The sequence below is a fragment of the Bubalus bubalis genome, chromosome 19, assembly GCF_019923935.1.
Source record: "Bubalus bubalis isolate 160015118507 breed Murrah chromosome 19, NDDB_SH_1, whole genome shotgun sequence".
NCBI lineage: Eukaryota > Metazoa > Chordata > Mammalia > Artiodactyla > Bovidae > Bubalus > Bubalus bubalis.
The window spans coordinates 18,483,027-18,503,154 of record NC_059175.1 but is presented as its reverse complement, the minus strand read 5'-3'; the positions used below and the strand labels follow the sequence as shown (position 1 = coordinate 18,503,154).

At 41.2% G+C, this 20,128-nt stretch overlaps 1 protein-coding gene across 3 annotated transcripts in view; it reads right to left on the bottom strand.

The window, feature by feature from the left end:
* The window catches only part of PDE4D (phosphodiesterase 4D), a 1,672,581-nt gene that overhangs the window by 1,619,467 nt on the left and 32,986 nt on the right, over nt 1–20,128 (bottom strand). The window contains exons 1-2 of one of the 3 annotated variants that reach the window (XM_044932571.2): nt 12,274–12,912; nt 12,005–12,187 (exon numbers count right to left, since the gene is read on the bottom strand). The exons of 1 other annotated variant lie outside the window; for it this stretch is intronic. The gene's annotated coding sequence lies outside the window, so the exon portion shown is untranslated. Of the gene's footprint in view, nt 1–12,004; nt 12,188–12,273; nt 12,913–20,128 lie in introns of those variants that run through there. One more of the 3 variants, XM_044932572.2, reaches the window with a different exon arrangement.

The window sequence follows — 20,128 nt, the reverse complement described above, 5'->3', positions numbered from 1 at the left end:
TTTCAAAGCCAGACCTTAGATTTACGAAAATAAAATGCACATAGTACTTCAATTACAAATATCTACTTTGAATTCCAATTTACATGTAAAAATGTTTATCCTATAAATCCTAGGCTTGATTTTTGACTCAAAGAATATCCTGATCTTGTCCTGAGCCACTTCCTTGAGGTGTCATTTTAATTCAGCCCTGCATTCACACTTTTATAAATCAAGTTCTACCATCTTTTCCAATATACATATCTCTTTGCTAGTTGACAAGCTCTGGGAGAGATTAAAAGTCACCCTATCTGGCTCCAAAACAGCCTGGCATCAGCTGGCAGGCCCACAGAACCAACCCAGTTTGCATCATCTTCACCAAAGCTTTCCAAGTACAGATGTGAGCCTGCTGATACTAGAATGGATTAGGATATTCCCGCTCTTTGCATACAGTCTGGACACAGTTCCCTACCTGACCATCCCATATCTGCACGTGCCCTTGCACATATATGCACACATATACACAAGCACACACATGTACGCATGCAAGGAAACATAAACACCTGTCATACCTGCTTCTGACACAGCAGGAAAATACTTGTGAAATCCCCAAAATAATATGTGTAAAAATTAACACAGAAGTACTGGGGTTCCCTGATGGATTAGACAGTAGAGAATCTGCCTGCAATGCAGGAGACCCCAGTTCAATCCCTGGGTCAGGAAGATTCCCCTGGAGAAGGGAATGACAACCCACTCCAGTATTCTTGCCTGGAGAATCCCATGGACAGAGGAGCCTGGCAGGCTACAGTCCATGGAGTCATCAAGAGTCAGACATGACTGAGCGACTAAGCACGCAGCATGACACAAAAGTACTACTGAGGCTCTGAGGTTTGGAAGCAAGTATTCCATGAATGCTGCTTCTGACTTCCAAAAGGAAAAACAGGGGTAACGAAACAAGGGTCACCATAATTGAAAAAGACACATGTACACCAATGTTCATCGCAACACTAATTACAACAGCCAGGACATGGAAGTAACCTAGATGTCCACTGACAGATGAATGGATAAAGAATATTACTCCATCATAAAAAGGAAGAAAAGTGGGTCATTAGAGTAATGTGGATGAACCTAGAGTTTGTCACACAGAGTGAAGTAAGTCAGAAAGAGAAAAGCAAATATCATATATTTAGGCATATATGTGGAATCTAGAAAAATGGTACTGATGAACCAATGTACAGGGCAGGAATAGAGATGCAGACATAGAGGATGGGCTTGTGGACAAAGCAGGGGAAGGAGAGGGCGGGATGAACTGAGAAAGTAGCATTGACATATATACACTGCTATATATAAAACAGATGGCTAGTGGAAAGCTGTGTAGCACAGGGAGCTCAGTGGTGCTCTATGATGGTGCTCTATGATGACCGAGAAGGGTGGGTGGAGGTAGTGGGAGGGGGGCCCAAAAGGTCGGGAATGTATGTACACTTATAGCTGATTCACACTATTATACAGCAGAAACTAACGCACTATTATAAAGCAATTATCCTCCAACTTAACAAACCCTATGATAAGCCATGGGAGCTTCCCAGGTGGCACAGTGGTAAAGAATCTGCCTGCCAGTGCAGGAGACACAAGAAACATGGGTTAGATCCCTGGGTCGGGAAGATCCCCTGGAAGAGGAAATGGCAACCCACTCCAGTATTCTTGCCAGGATAATCCCATGGACAGATAATCCCTGAGGGGCTATAGTCCACAGGGTCCCAAAGAGTCAGATATGACTGAGCAACTGAGCGTGAGCATAATAAACCATAATGGAAAAGAATATTTTAAAATGAATATATGTTGATACATATATATGCTGCTGCAGCTGCTGCTAAATTGCTTCAGTCATGTCCAACTCTGTGTGACCGCATAGACAGCAGCCCACCAGGCTCCCCCGTCCCTAGGATTCTCCAGGCAAGAACACTGGAGTGAGTTGCCATTTCCTTCTCCAATGCATGAAAGTGAAAAGTGAAAGTGAAGCTGCTCAGTCGAGTCCGACTCATACTCGTAGCGACCCCATGGACTGCAGCCCACCAGGCTCCTCCATCCAAGGGATTTTCTAGGCAAAAGTACTAGAGTGGCTTGCCACTGCCTTCTCCGAGATACTGAATCACTTTGTTGTATAACAGGAATTAACAGCATTGTAAATCAACTATGAAAGTGAAAGTGAAAGTCACTTAGTCATGTCTGACTCTTTGTGATCCCATGGACTATACAGTCCATGATTTCTCTAGGCCAGAATACTGGAGTGGGCAGCCTTTCCCTTCCTCAGGGGATCTTCCCAACCCAGGTATCGAACTCAGGTCTCCTGCATTGCAGGCAGATTCTTTCCCAACCCAGGGATCGAACCCAGGTCTCCCACATTGCAGGTAGATTCTTTACCAGCTGAGCCACAATTAAAGCCTGTACATCAACTATACTTCAATAAAAATAAATAAATAAGAAAAAATAAAAATGAAAAAAGAAACAAGGATCACATGAATATCTGAAACTAAGTAGTACAAATAGGAGAAAAAAGGCTGAGGCTGCCAAAGAAAAGCAGGCAGCATTTAAATTTCTTTTTTAAAGATCAGTGAAAGAACAAAAAGAAGAGGTGAGAGGCAAGAACTGGAAAGGGGTATGAGTACAAAAGTTTAGTCAGAAATGACACCAAGGAAAGAAAAGCGGCCTGTAACTGAACAAATGTGAAATAACTGAGTTTCCATTTGAACTTTCAGCCAAAACCAGTGATGAGACTTTTTGAAATGTGGACACTAAGAGAAATGGGCAGAAACATCCCTTAGGTAAATCAAAGTGCAAATGGGCAAAATATTATTTAATATTTTTCAGGTTATAAAATATATAGTTATTTAGAGAATTTGAAAAATACCAAAAAAAAAAAAAAAAAAGAGAGAAGGAAAGAAGTACCTGTACTAAGGAGATAAACTCTGTTAATATACATTCTTCTGGTCACATATATGCAAATTATGATCACACTATATATGCTGTGACTTTTTTTTACATGGTATCTTGTCATAGACAGTTTTCATTATATCAAGCCATCTTAATGAAATCAACAACTTTTAAACATTTGATTCTTAGTTTGTATATTCTGTAGGATAATGCTTCATACGTAGTATTTTTTCCTGAGTTCCTAAGTACTTCCTTAGAGTAGAATTGTGAAGGTTAAATTTGGTACCTGGTTCAAAAGCTTCCAAATGTCTTTTTAGAAATTTTGTGCTAATTTACACTGCCATAGGTTAGTTTGTTTTGCCACACCCTAGTTGACAATTAACATTGTCTTAACATTAAAAATTCTCTACTAAACTGATAGCACAAAATACAATGTCAAATGCACTATTACCCCTAATTCAGTTTACTAGTTACGGTACAAAGTACACTTCTGAATATGCATATAAGTTCTTACACTTTTTCAGAATCATGAACTCTTTTGAGAATCAGCTGAAAAATAGGAAACTCAATTAAAAAAAAATGCTCAAATACAGCAAATAGGCCTCTCAGAGCTCATATCTGAACAGTCTCAGACTCACTTCTAAATATCAAAACTGTGGAATTTCTGGAAGAAAAGCTCATTTGTAAGCCTAGACCCAATAACCATTTAAAAACATAGAACATCCATGGTTTAGTGGGAAAGGACTCAATCTGAGCCATGGGACCTGGTTTCTGACTCAGCACTTCATCTAAACATGCTTAGGTCCTTATCACGCACTAAGCCTCTAGGATCCTTTCTGGAGCTTAAGATAAGACCAACCTTCACTGACACATTGTTAAGATCCCTACTCTGTGGACAGTCTGTGGTTGTTTGTATCTAGGCTGGGTTTCTTTATGTTCAGAACATCAAGAAACACAACATCTTGACTCTGTGTGACGTCCGCTCCATGAATACAAAGTTATGTCAATACTGCTGATTTCACAATTGTGATGGCCTTCCATGGTAGATTGGGAGCTCCAGTGCAGCACAAGGTTGAGTCTGACTCAACTGCGCCTGACTTACTTAATCCATTCCCCAGTAAACGTCTGTTAAAATAAACCAATCTAAGCAGAACAGAAAAGAGTGTCTTCCACAACTAGATAAAAGTAGTCCCACTTTGTTTGGGTTGACTATAAATCTACAAAATGTTTAAAAGTACACATTCATTGGCCATCTTTTCAGCTTAAACAAAATGTTTTTATACACTTGATTCTTGTTCTTCATAGTAGTTATATTCTACAAAGTTCACTGGAAACACTGAAATAGTAAATACTGAACAATTATTCTTAGGGGGAAGATAGGATCTTGTGAGTCTCTGGTCATAACATTTTCATCAACCAATCAACACATGATCTTATTTTATGTGTGTGGTTGTTTAAAGACAGCTTAATTAATATATATTGTTAATTCATTAGCATTGAAATGCTACAGCCAATAGCACCATAGCTCAGGCCTGAATAAAGATCATCTAACACATATGTTAGATGTGTGCACGTTTCTTGCATGTTTCTTCTGCAAGACACATTACAGACTCCTTGTGTTTGAGAACACTAGACAGCAATTCAACACTATATTTGGGGGTCACTGTAAACACTAAAATCACCATCAAAAAGCAAAAAAATACAACATTAAATATATCAAGAAAAGGATACTTGTTTACAGTTGAGAGCTGGAACAAGAAGGCAGACATCATCTTGTTAGAAATTGAATAAATGCTTATGGTATTAGGGTTCTCCACAGAAGCAGAATCAACAGGAGATGTTGGTTATAACAGGATATGTTATAAGGAATTGGTTCATGCAATTATGGAAGCTGAGAAGTCCAACAAGTCAGAGGCCCAGGAAGCCAGTGGTATAGTTCTGAGAACTGGAGGGTCAATGGTGTAAACCTCAGCAAAGGACAAAAACCTAATGTTTCAGCTCAAGCAGTCAGGCAGAGTCAATCTCCCTTCCTTCACCTTTTTGTTCTGCTCAAGCATCAACAGATTGGATGGTGGCCACTCTCCTTGCAGAAAGCAATCTGCTTTACTCAGTCTACCAATTCCACTGTTCATCTTGGCTGGAAACACCCTGTCAGACACACCCAGATATAATGTTTAGCCAAATGTCTGGGTACTCTGCAATCCAGCCAAGATGACACACAAAATTAACCATGTTTAATGGTTTAATTTTAATTTTAATTAAGAATGCAGAATTTATGCCATTGGCTTACGTGTTCACCAAGTATATACCTTTATAAAATCCAAAAAAAGTGATGTTATTTTAAGTTATTTATTTCATAAAGAATCATTCTCCTACCAGATATCATCTCCCAATACAATATACTGTTCTATGAACAAAGATAGCAGCAATATTATACTATATAAAGAATAATAATAACAATAATGGATGCAATATATATCATGATATAAGTTAAATAAGCAGGGTGACACCTTATATGCAAAGTACATCATATGAAATGTTGGGTTGGATGACTCACAAGCTGGAATCAAGAATGCTGGGAGAAATATCAACAACCTCCAATATGTAGACGATACCACTTCAGTGGCAGAAAGTGAAGAGGAACTTAAGAGCCTATTGATGAAGGTGAAAGAGAAGAGTGAAAAAGCTTCAACATTCAAAAAACAAAGATCATAGCATCTGTCCCTATCACTTCATGGCAAATATAAGTAGAAACAGTGTCAGATTTTACTTTCTTGGCCTCCAAAATCAATGTTCCTTTGGAAGAATAGCTATGACAAATCTAGGCAGTGTATTAAAAAGCAGAGATCACTTTGCCAACAAAGATCCATATAGTCAAAGCTATGGTTTTTCCAGTAGTCATGTATGGATGTGAGAGTTGGACCATAAAGAAGGCTGAGCGCCAAAGAATTGATGCTTTTGAACTGTGGTGTTGGAGAAGATACTTGAGAGTCCCTTGGACAGCAAGGAGATCAAACCAGTAAATCCTAAAGAAAATCAACCTTGAATATTCATTGGAAGGAAAGGTGATGAAACTGAAGCTCCAGCCACCTGATGCAAAGAGCCAATTCATTGAAAAAGACTCTGATACTGAGAAAGATTGAGGGCAAGAGGAGAAGGGGATGACAGAGGATGAGATGGTTGGATGGCATCACCGACTCAATGGACATGAGTTTGAGCAAACTCAGGGAGATAGCGAAGGACAGGGAATCCTGGCATGCTACAGTACATGGGGTCACAAAGAACTGGACATGACTTAGCAACTGAACAACAACAATATATATCACGATACTAACTCATTTCTCACCCCATTTATTCTTTTTTTAATTTTATTCTTAAAAACAGCATTTTAAAGTAGAAATTATTGACCCCATTTTACAGATGATAAAACTAATGCAGAACTTCTCTGGTGGTCCAGGGGCTAAGACTCTAAGCTCCCAATGCAGAGTAGTTTCCAACTTTATATCAATACCGCAATGTCTTATTTAACATACTTTATAAGTATCAATATGTGAGGGAGTCTTACTCTTCATTCTTTTTCTTTAGGACTGGACTGACTATTCTTAGCTAATTTTATTTCCATGTAAATTTTAAAATAAGAATGTGACTCTCCATTAAGAAAATAAAAGCTGCTGGCATTTTCTGGTAGCATTGACCTTTTTACGGAAGAACTGACAACCCTATGACATACGGTATCTATGCCCACATAGAATCTTTCCATCCATGAGCACAGCATAGTCCTCCATTTATTTGGATCTTCTTTAATTTCTTTCAAAAACATTTTCTAAACTACTAATGTATGGCATTAGAAATTAGTAAAGTCATTTCTTAGGGGGAATTAAGGGAGAATAATTATCAGGAAAGAGTATAAGGGGAAAGATAAATTGTTTTACAGATAATATGCTATTCTTGACCTGAATTTCTTTTTTTGTTTAAGAAAAACTCCCTGAAAATGTAACAGATGGTCACAATCATCTTTCATGTATGATATATGGATAACACGTAAGGGTTCAAAAGGCAATCACTAGATCCTGGATAATACTCCAGATTAAGGTTTTTCAAATCGCAGGTTATATGCTTAGTGGGTTACAAACAGCCTTAATTTCAGATAGAAATTGTCAAGATTAAGCATCATTTCATGACAATTTTACTTAAGTTATGCACACATGTATCCACACACACAGAAATATGTACATATGTATGGAGACTACAATGTAAAATCTGTTTCTTATTGTTGACTCAGTAAAAAAATATTTGAAAAACCATGCTCTGGGAACTATTTTCCAACAGAATTCCAAGTGTGATTACGTGGTATAATGCCTGGTACCTACCATGGCAAGTATTTTGTGGCTATGTCATTTTCCTTTTAGCTTAGACATAAACCTTAGATTTGAGAATACTTTGTGATAGAACAGAATTGAATGAGAGTTAATGGTGAAAACTGGAGGTTATGCGTGAGCTAACTGAGGGAAAACATGAGAACAACAGGGTAAGGCAGGCAGCCGGAACCCAGTGTCTTCAAAGAGTACGTAAAGGACAACTGAGTGTTAGCCCTGGAAGGATATTAGAGGCTCAGAGGGCGTATTAGAAGGGGACAAGGTGCCGCAGAGGCAGTGAGTGAAGATCAAGGGCAGCTGTCTGAGGAGGTATTTCCTGGGCCTCCTCCTGGCTCCTGTCTGCTAGTCCCTTTCTGAAAACACTCCTGAGCTGCACTTCTGCTTTTTACCTGCTTTGGTCTTCTAGCCTCTCCCTCAGTGGCTGAACTGTCACCAAGTCTGGCTCTCCATCTCTTCCCTCAAGAACCACTCTAGCAATTTGTTGACCCAGCTCCCTGCTTTAGGGCCACCATCTCCCACAGGATGTCTCCCAGCCAACCTCAGCTGGGGTTTAAGCAAAAAAAGATGAGGCCTTTAAAACATGAAATGGAGAGCAGCTTGAACCTGAACTCCTGGGTTTGCACAATCTCAACCAGAATAATCCTCAACCAGAGCAACCATTTCCATATGGCACAGCAATTGGTGAAAGAGATAGAATTACCACAAAAAATAAAATAATGATAATAATAAGACAATATTTGTTGAGCATCTGTTTTATGCCAGGCATTGTTCCAAGCATCTTACATGAATCAACTCATTAAATTTTCACAGTAACACTGAGGTAGGTAATGTTTTCCCCATTTTGCAGGCGAGGTAAGTGAGACACAGAGTTTTTAAGTAACTGGCACAGTCTCACAGATGCAAAGATGTGGAGAATTTAGAAAGGAACTAAGAGCCAACTTTGAAGGAACCAAAAAGGAAGAGAATATTAAGTATCTTCTTGACAAAATGGGACTCAGTGATTTTTCAGGGTCACTTTAGTTTGCCTTTTGTTATCACTATGAGTTCACACACTCTCAAGGCAGATAGATGCTTGGACTCTTTTTGTATGGGCTTCACTTGTCAACTTTTGTATGGGGAAATGTCCAGTGCCAATCTCAGAGAGGATACTTTTCTCTTTAAAAGATACTGCTTTTGTAGCTTCCAAACTAGGGCCCTCATAATAAAATGTTGAACAATTTCTCGGGACTCACCAAGACACTAATCTGAAAAAAGACAAGAAGGCTTAACGTCAGCTGACTACAATTCACCCTAATGATTTGAGACAGGTCAGTCCCCTAACTTATTTGCAGAAACCCAGGAAAAAGGCTGGTAGGCAGAAGGTATTTGGAAGAGCAACAAAATAAACCATTTAACCTATGCATCCAAAACTACTAAGGAAAAAAAAAAAGTCATCAAAATCCCAAAGCCCACTTGATAAATGGAGCTAAAATCAAACAGCTGGGTTAAATGTTGATAATTAGATTGTGGCTTCTCCATCAGGCTTTTCAAAGAACTTAAAAAAAAAAAAAAAAGAATCACTCAAAGATGGGAAGATTAGAAAGAGAGGTCTATTACTAAGTCTTACCAACAAATTTGAAAAACTTACTAAAAGAGAGAAACCTTTCAGCCTGACATTTAGACTTGCTTATGTGATGTCCACTCTCCCATTAGAGTTCTGATCTAAATTTAGTAGTTTAAAAAGAACCAAGTCTCTCCTCCCACCCATTTCCAAATGCCAGCTAAGAAGGCATTTCTCAGACTATTTGCATCCTCAAGAAACTTTAAAAAATTTAAGAACAAAAAGGTCAGAAAGTTCAAACACAGTATGCAGTCTCTCCTTCCTAAAATGGCCATTTGGTTAAAATCTATGACAATGAAAGAGTTAAAGTTCTGCACTGTTTAAGAACAACCGGTTGACCTTTAAATCTCCTGGTTTGAATCCAATCACCTTTCAACAAGCATGAACTCTGGCACAAAGTGTACTAACACCAATTATTTTCATAGTGTACATGACAGACCTCACAGTGTCCTGTTTAGAAAAAAAAATAAAGTAATAGATGCTCATTTTCTAAAAGCCAGACTTAGAGGCCGAGTGTCTCTGTTGGCAAGGATTGTCCTTCTGTAACTATCTCGAAAAGTGCTGTTGGAGAAGGCCTTTCTTGAAAAAATCACAGTTTCTCAATGAAAGTAACTTTTCCATGTTGTTTAAATTGTTTAATGAAATGGTTTCTCCCAACTTTCAAAAGTAGCCGACAAATAAGGTGTTCATTCCTTCCTCCAGGGTATCTTCCCAACCCAGGGATTGAACCCACGTCTCTCATGTCTCCTGCATTGGCAGCCAGGTTCTTTACCACTAGCATCACCTGGGAAGCCCAAGTTAATTACTAGATTCAGTTAAGAGCTTTGCATTCCACATAGGTACGAGAAAAACTTTTGCCTCCCTGGGCAAAATGCTGACTCTTACTTTGAGCAAAGGCATGAACATTCAGGGACTCAAAACCAAGCAGTTAATAACCTCAACACACTTTATATACTCAAGGCAAAACTTGGCTTCTAGCTGATTCATGATCTTTACTTTGTTTACTGTTTAATTTTCCATATTACTGCATTGTTCATGACTGTTCTTCTACTCTAATTCTCTGTTGAAATAAAACCCATCCTTCAAATCCTGAAGAAGTAAAAAAAAAAAAAAAGGTGTTGAGTGTCTACTCCTTAAAATGATTCTCTGTTTTTTGAAAGTAATTCCCATGAGGTTCTTTTCAGTGGTCATATTCCTTCATGCCTTCAAAATAGAATCCAGTTTACAGAAATTCTGTCCTGGACTTTTTAAGAGCCGATGGCATGGTTGCTTTTCTATAATGCACAGAGAGAGGAGCTCTCTCCAGAGGCCTGTGGCCTGCGACCAGCCAGCCTCTGGTCAATTGCAAAACTGTGTTCTCGTTTATCTTCTACCCCCAGGCCCCCTCTGTGTGTCATCCCACCCCATTTCTGTCAGTCAGTTGCAGGGAAATCTAACCCCACACCTGGACCATATCAAGCCTGAGTGTGCTTTCAGGGACTGAGGCTTCTGAGCTTCCTTCCCAAATCCTCCTCTCTCAGCATCTCTTGCTCCAGTGGGATTTCTGCTAGCTGGGTCCACATTTGCCAGTCCCTCCTCGCCACGATATTTGGTTGCCCTCTTTCACTCCCTGCTATGTGACAGTCCAGAAGGAGAATGGTCAGGATCTCACAGCCTTGTGGGCAGTGGCCCCAGGCCAGTGCCCAGACCACTGCCCTCGCAGGCACTTCTGCTCTGGGGCTGAGGGGCGAGGGGCTGGATTCAGGAAGAGAGGGCACTGCCTGCCTTGGCTACTGCTCACAGTCCGTATCAGGAGGACATCTGCCAGCCCTGGTGCAGAAGGTCCCTTGGAGTTTACTATCTATCGGGACAACCTGGTCATGTGACTCGCCCTGAGGACACCTCTGAAATCAAAGGAACGTTCCCAGAGCCCTGGCATAGCAGGGTTATTCCACAGACGTGCCAGGCAAGATGGGCAGCCAAGACTTCCACAGGCCTTGCTCTCTGTCCTAATTCTCATGCCTTCCTAAGAAGCCAGAGCAACCTTACCAGCTTCTAAGCAGCCACAATTTCCGATCCCTTTTTTCTGCATCCAGAACTGAAGCACTGTTAGAGTCCAGATACTCACCATCAACCTCAACTTAACAACTGATTCCCCTCCTACTCATCTGCCTTGCCAAGATTTGGGGAACAGGGAGAATCAAAGTATCTTCTTATGTTAAATACCATCCTCAGCCCAACAACCAGCAGAACTCTCATCACCTGAGTACAACATGCGAACCTCCACTACACCTGCACCTGACTCTTAGTTATGCCCCTCGCACGCAGGAAATAACTCCCTTGGTCACATCATTCTAAAGTCTGTAACACGAAAAGAGACCTGAAGTCCTATATGCTTGAAGAATTGCACAGCCATATCCTTAGTTTACATTTTCTGTTTTACTCATCAGGGTTCTCAGCCACCATTTACTCTCCTTTCCGTCAGCATCCTAAAGGCCATGCTGCTGCTACTGCTGCTAAGTCACTTTAGTCGTGTCCGACTCTGTGTGATCCCATAAAGAGCAGCCCACCAGGCTCCCCCGTCCCTGGGATTCTCCAGGCAAGAACACCGGAGTGGGTTGCCATGTCCTTCTCCACCTAAAGGCCATAGCCACTACCAGAGAAGCAATGTGGTTTGGGAGGAAAAATATCAGGAGATACCCAAAGACAAAAGATTGAGGATTCAGGCTCAGAATTGTCATTAACTGAACGACCTTGGCAAAGACAGTACAATTCACTGCAACCTCAGTCTCACCTTCTATAAAATGGGGATTGTAATAGCCACCTCAGAGGGTGCTATGAAGGAAGCAATAAGATGATAAAGTGAACATAATTTTGAATTATGAACAGAGAAAGAGGAAAAGAAGAGAGAGGAGGGGAGGAAAAACTGAAAAGTTCAGCTTCCCTCGCCTTTTCGCGCCAGCAAGCAAAATGAAGTGTTCAGACAGGAAGCCTGAACAAGATAATACAAACTGTAATACTCTCAGGAACTGTCGAAGGAAGAAGCTACTGTAATCTCCAAATCTGGTCACGAGCTCGGTCTGAGCAGCACATTTTGACCCCCGACCCCCACACCCGGGTGCACTAAAGGTTTGGGACTGACCTGCAGGAAAAGAGCAGAAACATTCCTCAAAGAGCAACGGAAGGACAAACTTCGAGAGCGCGGGAAGGCAAACACCTCACACCATGAACTTACTTATCCCTTCGTGAGTTCACCTTCGGGAGAAAATTCCAGCTTTGTGTTTTCTGCTGGGCCCTACTCAAAAGGGAAGTTCTGCTCAGAGGCCTGAAATAGAAAACAGGAAGTCAACAGAACTGATTTTCCTAACTCCTCAAATGCAAATCACTGTACTTGCTATGGATAAGAACTACCTGTCTTTTTCAAAGGACGTCACGTGCCAATCGTGTACAGAAAACATCCTACTCCAGGGAAAAAAGGAACAACACATCAGCTTTCTTCCTAAATGGAGGAGGGAGGCAGAGCTGCGTTGACAGTGAAGTAGAGGCTAGCAAGGGTGTTCCCATCAGAGCCAAACTGCCACTACAAGTAATGAAGTGTCCCACTCTGATGCTCAGACACTATTTTCTTCTACAGTCACTTCTCTGTAGCCACTTCTGAAGAAGGCAGTGACTCAAGTGGCTCTCCTCCCAACTTCCTCATCATGGTACATGGTACTAATATTTTCTTAGAGTCCGGTGTTTGAAACTTGCAAGTTGAAGCTCCAAGCTCCACCCCCACACCTACCCCTTTAGTCAATTTCCACCCTATACCATCAGGTCCATCTCATGTATGTCAGACACAAATTCAGCTGGTTCTGCCATCACGGCTCGACTCTGGTTTGCCACATCCTGTCATTTTCTCAGCCATCTCTGGTCTGAATCCTTAGCACCTCAATCTTCCTGCCTTCTCTCTTTTACAAGACTGCCAGATGAATCTTTCCAGCAGACGCACTAACCTAGAGAGCTCTGCTGAGACTGCTTGTGAGTACTTTAAATTTGATCAGGAGGTATTAGGGGGCTGTGGCAGACCTTGGGGCCTGGGAACTCCTCACATTATTCCCCAGCCCCAGGGTCTGCCATAGGCCCCAGTACCTCCTGATCAAATCTAAAGTACTCACAAGTGGTCTTAACAGAGCTCGCTAGCTCAGTGCGTTTTAGCAGAAAGTGCCCCAGCCTGGGTGTCTGACGGATTGAGGAAGAATCTGTCTTAGGTGAGCTTTACTATGACATGACTGTGTGAATGTGAGCAAATTATGAAACTTCTCTGCACTTCGCTTTCCTCATTTGTGGAATGAAAATGATTACAGCCACCTACATAGTTATTAAGGGACTAAGAGGGATAATGCATACAAAGCAGTCACAGTGGGCTCCAATAAGAAGAGTAGCTAATGCTTATGGAGTGCTTGCTACATCCTGGGCTCTGTTCTGAGTGCCACACATGTGTTTATGCACGTATTTTTATTATCCTCATTTGAAGAAGAGGAAATTGAGGTAAGAGAAAGTGAGGTCACTGAAACCACATAATGAATCAGTAGAGGAGCCCGCGTTTGCACTCAAGCAGTCTGATTCCAGAGCCTGCACACTCAACTCCAGGATCCCCCACCCCCTGTAGCGCGTACCGACTGCCACAGCCCACATGCCCACCCCAGTCCTCCCCGTCTGCCCTGTACCCCCATGGAGTGTGTGCTGCATTCTCTCTCCAATCTCACCTGACATCTTGAAAAAAGCAGTTACTATATCTTCTCTGTACTCAAGTATACCATCTCTTTCCTCTTTTTATCTTGTCCTCACTTATATATCAGCTTGTTTCCCACTTCTTTCTAATTCTAGAAATTGCATCTGAAAAACAGACATCCCCCAATTCCAGAACGTCCTGAAACAATCATGTTATTTCCATCAACACTGCAGCTGCTATTACCAAGTCAGATCTCCTAAGTCCCAGTTGTTTATCCAACAAACATTTACCAAGCATCTACTGTATTCATTTTGGTAGATGCAGATCCCATGGGCCCTGTCCTCCAGGAACTCACAGACTAACAAGAAGATCAGTGTTCATGCAGAAAATTTTAATAAGCTGTGATAAGTATGAAATGTACACTGTTAATGGCATCTCCATCTTTGGTTCTTCCTCCTCTTGCATTTCCCATGGCGTGTTGTTCATGTAGGCTGACACACTACTCCTTCCTTTTTGTCTCTGCTGCCATCCCCGTGGTTCACTTACTCCTTCCTGAGCTATATCAGTTACCTCCCAAACTGCCTCATTCTCCTGCCCCTCCAGAGCAGCCCACCTCCTGCTGCCAAACAACCTACGTGGGTTGTCAGCCTATGTGGTCGTCACTCCCATATTTGAAAACCACAGAGGTTAATGGGGCAAGTGCACATCCCTGAGCCTGAACAGGTAAAGCTGTTTGGGAACTTAGCCAACTTCCTGTCTTTGCTTTGCCCCATTCCCCTGCACATCCACACACCACCCCTCACACATCACACCTAAGAGAGACTTCTTACAGTTCTTCAAAATCGAGTCACCTTCCTATTTCCTATGGTTCCCTTATTCTCCCAATCTACTGGCTCATTTTTATCTCTGAAATTGAGATGCTCCTCCAAGATTCAGATCAAGTCACCTCCTCCATGAAGTCTTCTCTCCTTTTCCCACAACAGCTCTGTTCTCTGACTTGCTTTAGTCATGCAGTTGTATCTCCTTTAGGGCACATTAAGTCTACCTTGCATTCCAGTCATGAGTAGGTTTAATCTTACAATCTCTGTATCTTTAGAACAGGATTGTGTCTTTATCATCTTTGTTCAATACAGCACCTACCAGATTGCCTTGAGCATAACACGTGCTGAATAAATAATGAATACACTCTTTAATTTTTTGTATGTGAGGTAGTGGGAAAAACCTCATGAGGACCCAAGAAAAAGCCTAAGTTTTTTCTTATTATTATCATCTAATCCTTTATACAAGTCTTTTTTCATCCCTAGGCAATATGCCAGGCACTCAGGGTACAAAAGTACGCAAAGGCCTGCACTCAATAAACACATATTTTCCATCAGAGAGACTGACACATAATACAAATAAAATAGTAAGATACGTGAAAAATCACAGGAATTGCAAAATTATGCCATTTCTACCACTAACTAGGTGTGTGACCTTGGGGAAGTCACTTATTCTGTGAGGTGTTGGTAAGTATACAATGCAAACTCATAGGCAGTCTATGAATTTATGATTCTAACCATTGGATGGCCTGTTTTGCTAGTAGATAGTGCTACAATGTTAGTAAGAGCCAACATATTTGTGAAAATTATTCATGCTAATTAATTCTGGGGAAATCAAGTAAGCAGCAACTAAAGAAAGGTAAAAAACTAACAGCTGAAATTGGTAATCAGACAATGAGGAAATGAATTATAATTGCTTCACCAGCTCCACTATTTACATAAATAAACCACTGAAATCCAAGGTCATAAAATTCAGAAATGTGTATCCTGGTTCCTCCACCAATACAGGCATGAAGCCTGCTGTGAGAGGCCCTCCTCTGCCAAACCTCAAAACTGGGAATTAGATCACACTCTAAGCTTCATGATTTAAATTATTTAAAAATTACTCATCAGAATAGACATATGCTTTGTCAACTTAGAGTCACTCAGTGGCTCCCAAACAAGCAGAAGTTGCCTTAAAATACAATTGAAAACACACGTATCTTTTTTTTTTTTAAAGATGACTCAACACAAAGTCTGGTTGCCATTCACATAATTGTAGGAAAATGAGGCCATAGACGCAAATGCAGAAAGTGCTGCCCAAGCTCTCTTCAGCTCAAAAGAAGTCTTAATTAGAAGATTTTAAAATCTCCTGACCAAAGCTGTTACTCTATAGAGGTGAATTCCCACTTTAGCTCAGCACAAATTATACAAGTCATATAAGGGACTCCTCAAGCTTCAGTTCTGTGCTCATCCATCCTGGTTACTGACTGGTTTGCCATAAGGTCTGTCTGTTGGAATAGAACATGGTGGTCAGGCTGATGAGTATTTTGATTTCTGGGACTGTGGTATTTTTTATTGCAAGTTAGTATGTCACTCTCGTTGGCACATCAGTCTCATTAGCTGATTGATATGAGTCCTCACCCAGGAAACAGGCCCCTCTCACAACCAAATTTCTGGGCTGAAAGCTTAGACCTTAGGAAATTCGACTGCAGAGGCACCTTGTAGAGATTTCAGAAAGACAGCAGGCTGCCCTTCTCTTGGAGACTTACTTCCCCAATCACAAATACCATGGACCTTTTTTCCAAACTCTCTAGTTGGTACCTAGAGGTAAAGACCGGATTTCCTTTTCCTTGTACATCATGGAGCCTAGTCAGGAACAATGCCATGGTGGGCAAAGGAGATGCTTTTGGGGACTTCCCTGGTGGTCCAGTGGTTAAGGCTCTGCACTTCCAATGCAGGAAGTGCAGGTTCGATCTCTGGTTGGAGAACTAAGATCCCACATGCCATGGGGTGCAGCAAAGAAAAGGGGACCCCACATTCTGCCACTAGTATTTACTGCCCAGGAATGGAAATGAGGGGTACAGGCAACTTTCCCTCTCTGGCGTAGGAAAGGTGTCCTTTTTCACTCCTCTATGTATCCCTCATATCTCACGCCTGGCAAGCCAAAGGCATTTAACAAATGCTTGTGTATGAAGCAATCAGCCAATATTAAAAAAATTTTTTAAGGATTTACACATGCTAAATTCAGAACTACAAATGGTATGGTTCTTATCCTAAAGTAAAATCAATGCAAAACTTAAGATTTGAACTATGAATGTGATTTGGTCTTAGGATGGGTCATTATTCAATGAAAAACAACTCAGCAACCAAGTCATTTCAAAACAATAAATTCTCTTTTTTAATTTCTCAAATACTGGTAAAGGGATTCAGTCCCCAGCAACAACCCATAAAACTTCCTTTCTCACACGGTTGCCTCACATCACACAAGCTCCTTCATTTACCTTTTTCCTTCAGATCCTCCTACCAAAACTCTTCTCCCAGATCCAGTCCTCAAACCTCACCCCTTCTCTCCCTCTACATTTTCCCTTGATTCTGCATCAGAAGAGCCCGAAAGAACTGGTCCAGCAATATCAAATCTTGCTTGAAATCTAGAGAAGGAAAGGTAACGAATAAACAAAACCAGAACTACTCTTTTTTTAAGGGCTTCCCTGGTGGCTCAGACAGTAAAGAATCCGCCTCCAACGCAGAAGGCCCAGGTTCGACACCTGTGTTGGGAAGATCTCCTGGAGACGGGAATGGAAACCCACTCCAGTATTTTTGCCTAGAGAATTCCATGGACAGAGGAGCCTGGCAGGCTACAGTCCATAGGGTCACAAGCGTCAGATACGATTGAGCGACTCGTATCTGAGTCACCACACACACACACATTCCTTTTTTAAATTGGGTATAGTTGCTTTACAATGTTGTACAACAAAGTGCATTAGCTACATGTGCTCAAATATCCCTTCCTTCTTGGCTCTCAATCCCACCCTCCCCGCATCAAAACTATAAGGAGGTATCACCTCACACTGGTCAGAATGGCCATCACCAAAAAATCTACAAACAAATCCCTTGGCTCTTCACCTGAAACCATCACAACATTGTTAATCGGCTATACTCCAATCAAAATAAAACGTTTTTTAAAATCTACAAACAATAAATGCTGGAGAGGGTATGGACAAAAGGAACCCTCCTGCACTGTTGGTGGAAATGTAAATTGACAAAGCCACTATGGAGAACAGTATGGAGGTTCCTTAAAAAAATAAAACTAAAAATAGAACTATCATATGACCCAGCAATCCCACTCCCGGGCATATACCCTGAGAAAATCATAATTTAGAACCATTCTTTATAAGCAGTGAAAAGTGAAAAGGATGCCTCGTAACTATCATATACTAAAAATGTTGATCTGATTATATAATGATACAATTTTTTAAAGCCAAAATACATAGAAAATAGTACCAAAAGAAGAAACTGTTAAAATCTGTAAACATCTACAATGCTTGGGAGACTTGTGGCAGTCACAAAAGATTTATAGAGCACTTGCTGTAAAAATTGTTTTAGAAAGGATACTGTGTCAGGGATACCCAAGACCACCCCTATATCTGAACATTGACTTGAAGAACTGAAAGAATTCAGCCTCTAGTTGTACTTAACATCTAAGATTTCCTAGAGTGTAGTAAGAAACCTGATCCCGGCCAGATCATAAGGGAAAAATCATGTGGAGAATCTGAAGGATTCCAGGTGTAGACTTCCTTATGCTCTCTCCCTTCTATGAGAGAACAAGTAACACAGCAATGAAAACACTGCAATACAGTGCCCTGATCCAGCCTAGGGAAGCTCCTTAGAGACTTGGTGCCCAAGGTTTCTACAGGGGGCTGGTCATGCAGGTGCTCCTTGCCTAGCACACGAAAAAATTCCAGACTCACAGAAGGGAAGCAGGAATTCTAACATAAATTGTACTGTTAGCACAAAACTCTAGGCACAATGAACTGCACAAGTTAACTAAGCACTTTGAAAACCAAATGCCTAGACGCTAACCTCGCAAATAGAACTTTCTAAGAGCAGCCCTGGGATTTCTTTGGAAGGAATGATGCTAAAGCTGAAACTCCAGTACTTTGGCTACCTCATGCGAAGAGTTGGCTCATTGGAAAAGACCCTGATGCTGGGAGGGATTGGGGGCAGGAGGAGAAGGGGACGACAGAGGATGATATGGCTGGATGGCATCACTGACTCAATGGACATGAGTCTGAGTGAACTCCGGGAGATGTTGATGGACAGGGAGGCCTGGAGTGCTGCGATTCATGGGGTTGCAAAGAGTCGGACACGACTGAGTGACTGAACTGAACTGAACTGAAGGGTAGCAATCTCAGGCCTGTTAACTCCTTTTCTGCACAGATCCGAAGACTAAGTTCTTGCTCTTGAGGCAACTAAAATCTAGAGATATAAGACCTCTACATAAAAACATGCATTGCATACAGTAGACTCTAAAGTAATATTTTTCAAAATATTCTGTAGACGACCTTTATCAGAATCACTAGTGTGCTTGTCAATGGCTATACCTTGAAGCATCCTAAAAGAATGAGGTGTCAGTCAAAGCCAAGGACTGAGGAGAGATTAGAGAAGACCTTGAATACCAAAATGAGAAATTTGAATTTTATTTCATAGCCATGGTTAAACCACTGGAAGTTTCCTTTATTCTTCACCAGCTGAAAATAAGATCAAAATAGCACTGTTTGAAGATGAATCTAACTACCTTATGTAAAATACAGTGGAAGTAGGCCAAGAAACCAGAACCTCAAAGGGAAAGGATAATCATAAGTAATATCTAGGGACCACTTACTAGGAGCTTACACTGCCCAAAGGCACTTTATGTGAATTCTCATGTCAACCTTCTAACGTAGACTACAACGTCACACAATGAATTCAAACCTAGAGAGCATGATCCCAGAGCTCATATATTTACTTGCCTATAAACAGAAAGTCAGGACAGTAGAAAAGGAATGCGTGGTGAAGCAGTGAACGGGGCGAGGGGGAGGAAGTAATCCCAGGTGATTCCTACATTTATGTTGTCCTCTCCTCCCCTTGCACACTTTCTTCTAAGATGACAAGCAGAAAGCCATCTTTGAAAAATGATACATGATTGAAAAAGAACTAAAACCAGAAATTGTCACATTTTTTTTCTGAATGAGATGAGAGGTGAAGAATAAATAGGCGTCAGAGCTGCTTGACCCACGTAGCTAGTAAGAAACAAAATGCCCTGTGGCCTCTCGATTTAAAAAAGGAGTGAGCAGCTGCTGGCATTCTTTTATTTTTAATATCTCAGAGAAATTTACACTATGAAGAATCTTCCTATTTTCCTCTGAATACAACCCAATTATTTAATAACTGAGCAACACTGGAAAATGCTATGGTTTTTCCAGTGGTCATGTATGGATGTGAGAGTTGGACAATAAAGCTGAGCGCCAAAGAATTGATGCTTTTGAACTGTGGTGTTGGAGAAGACTCTTGAGAGTCACTTGGACAGCAAGGAGATCAAACCAGTCAATCCTAAAGGAAATCAGTCCTGAATGTTCATTGGAAGAACTGATGCTGAAGCTGAAACTCCCAATACTTTGGCCACCTGATGCAAAGAACTGACTCATTGGAAAAAATCCTGATGCTGGGAAAGATTGAGGGCAGGAGAAGGGGAAGACAGAGGATGAGATGGTTG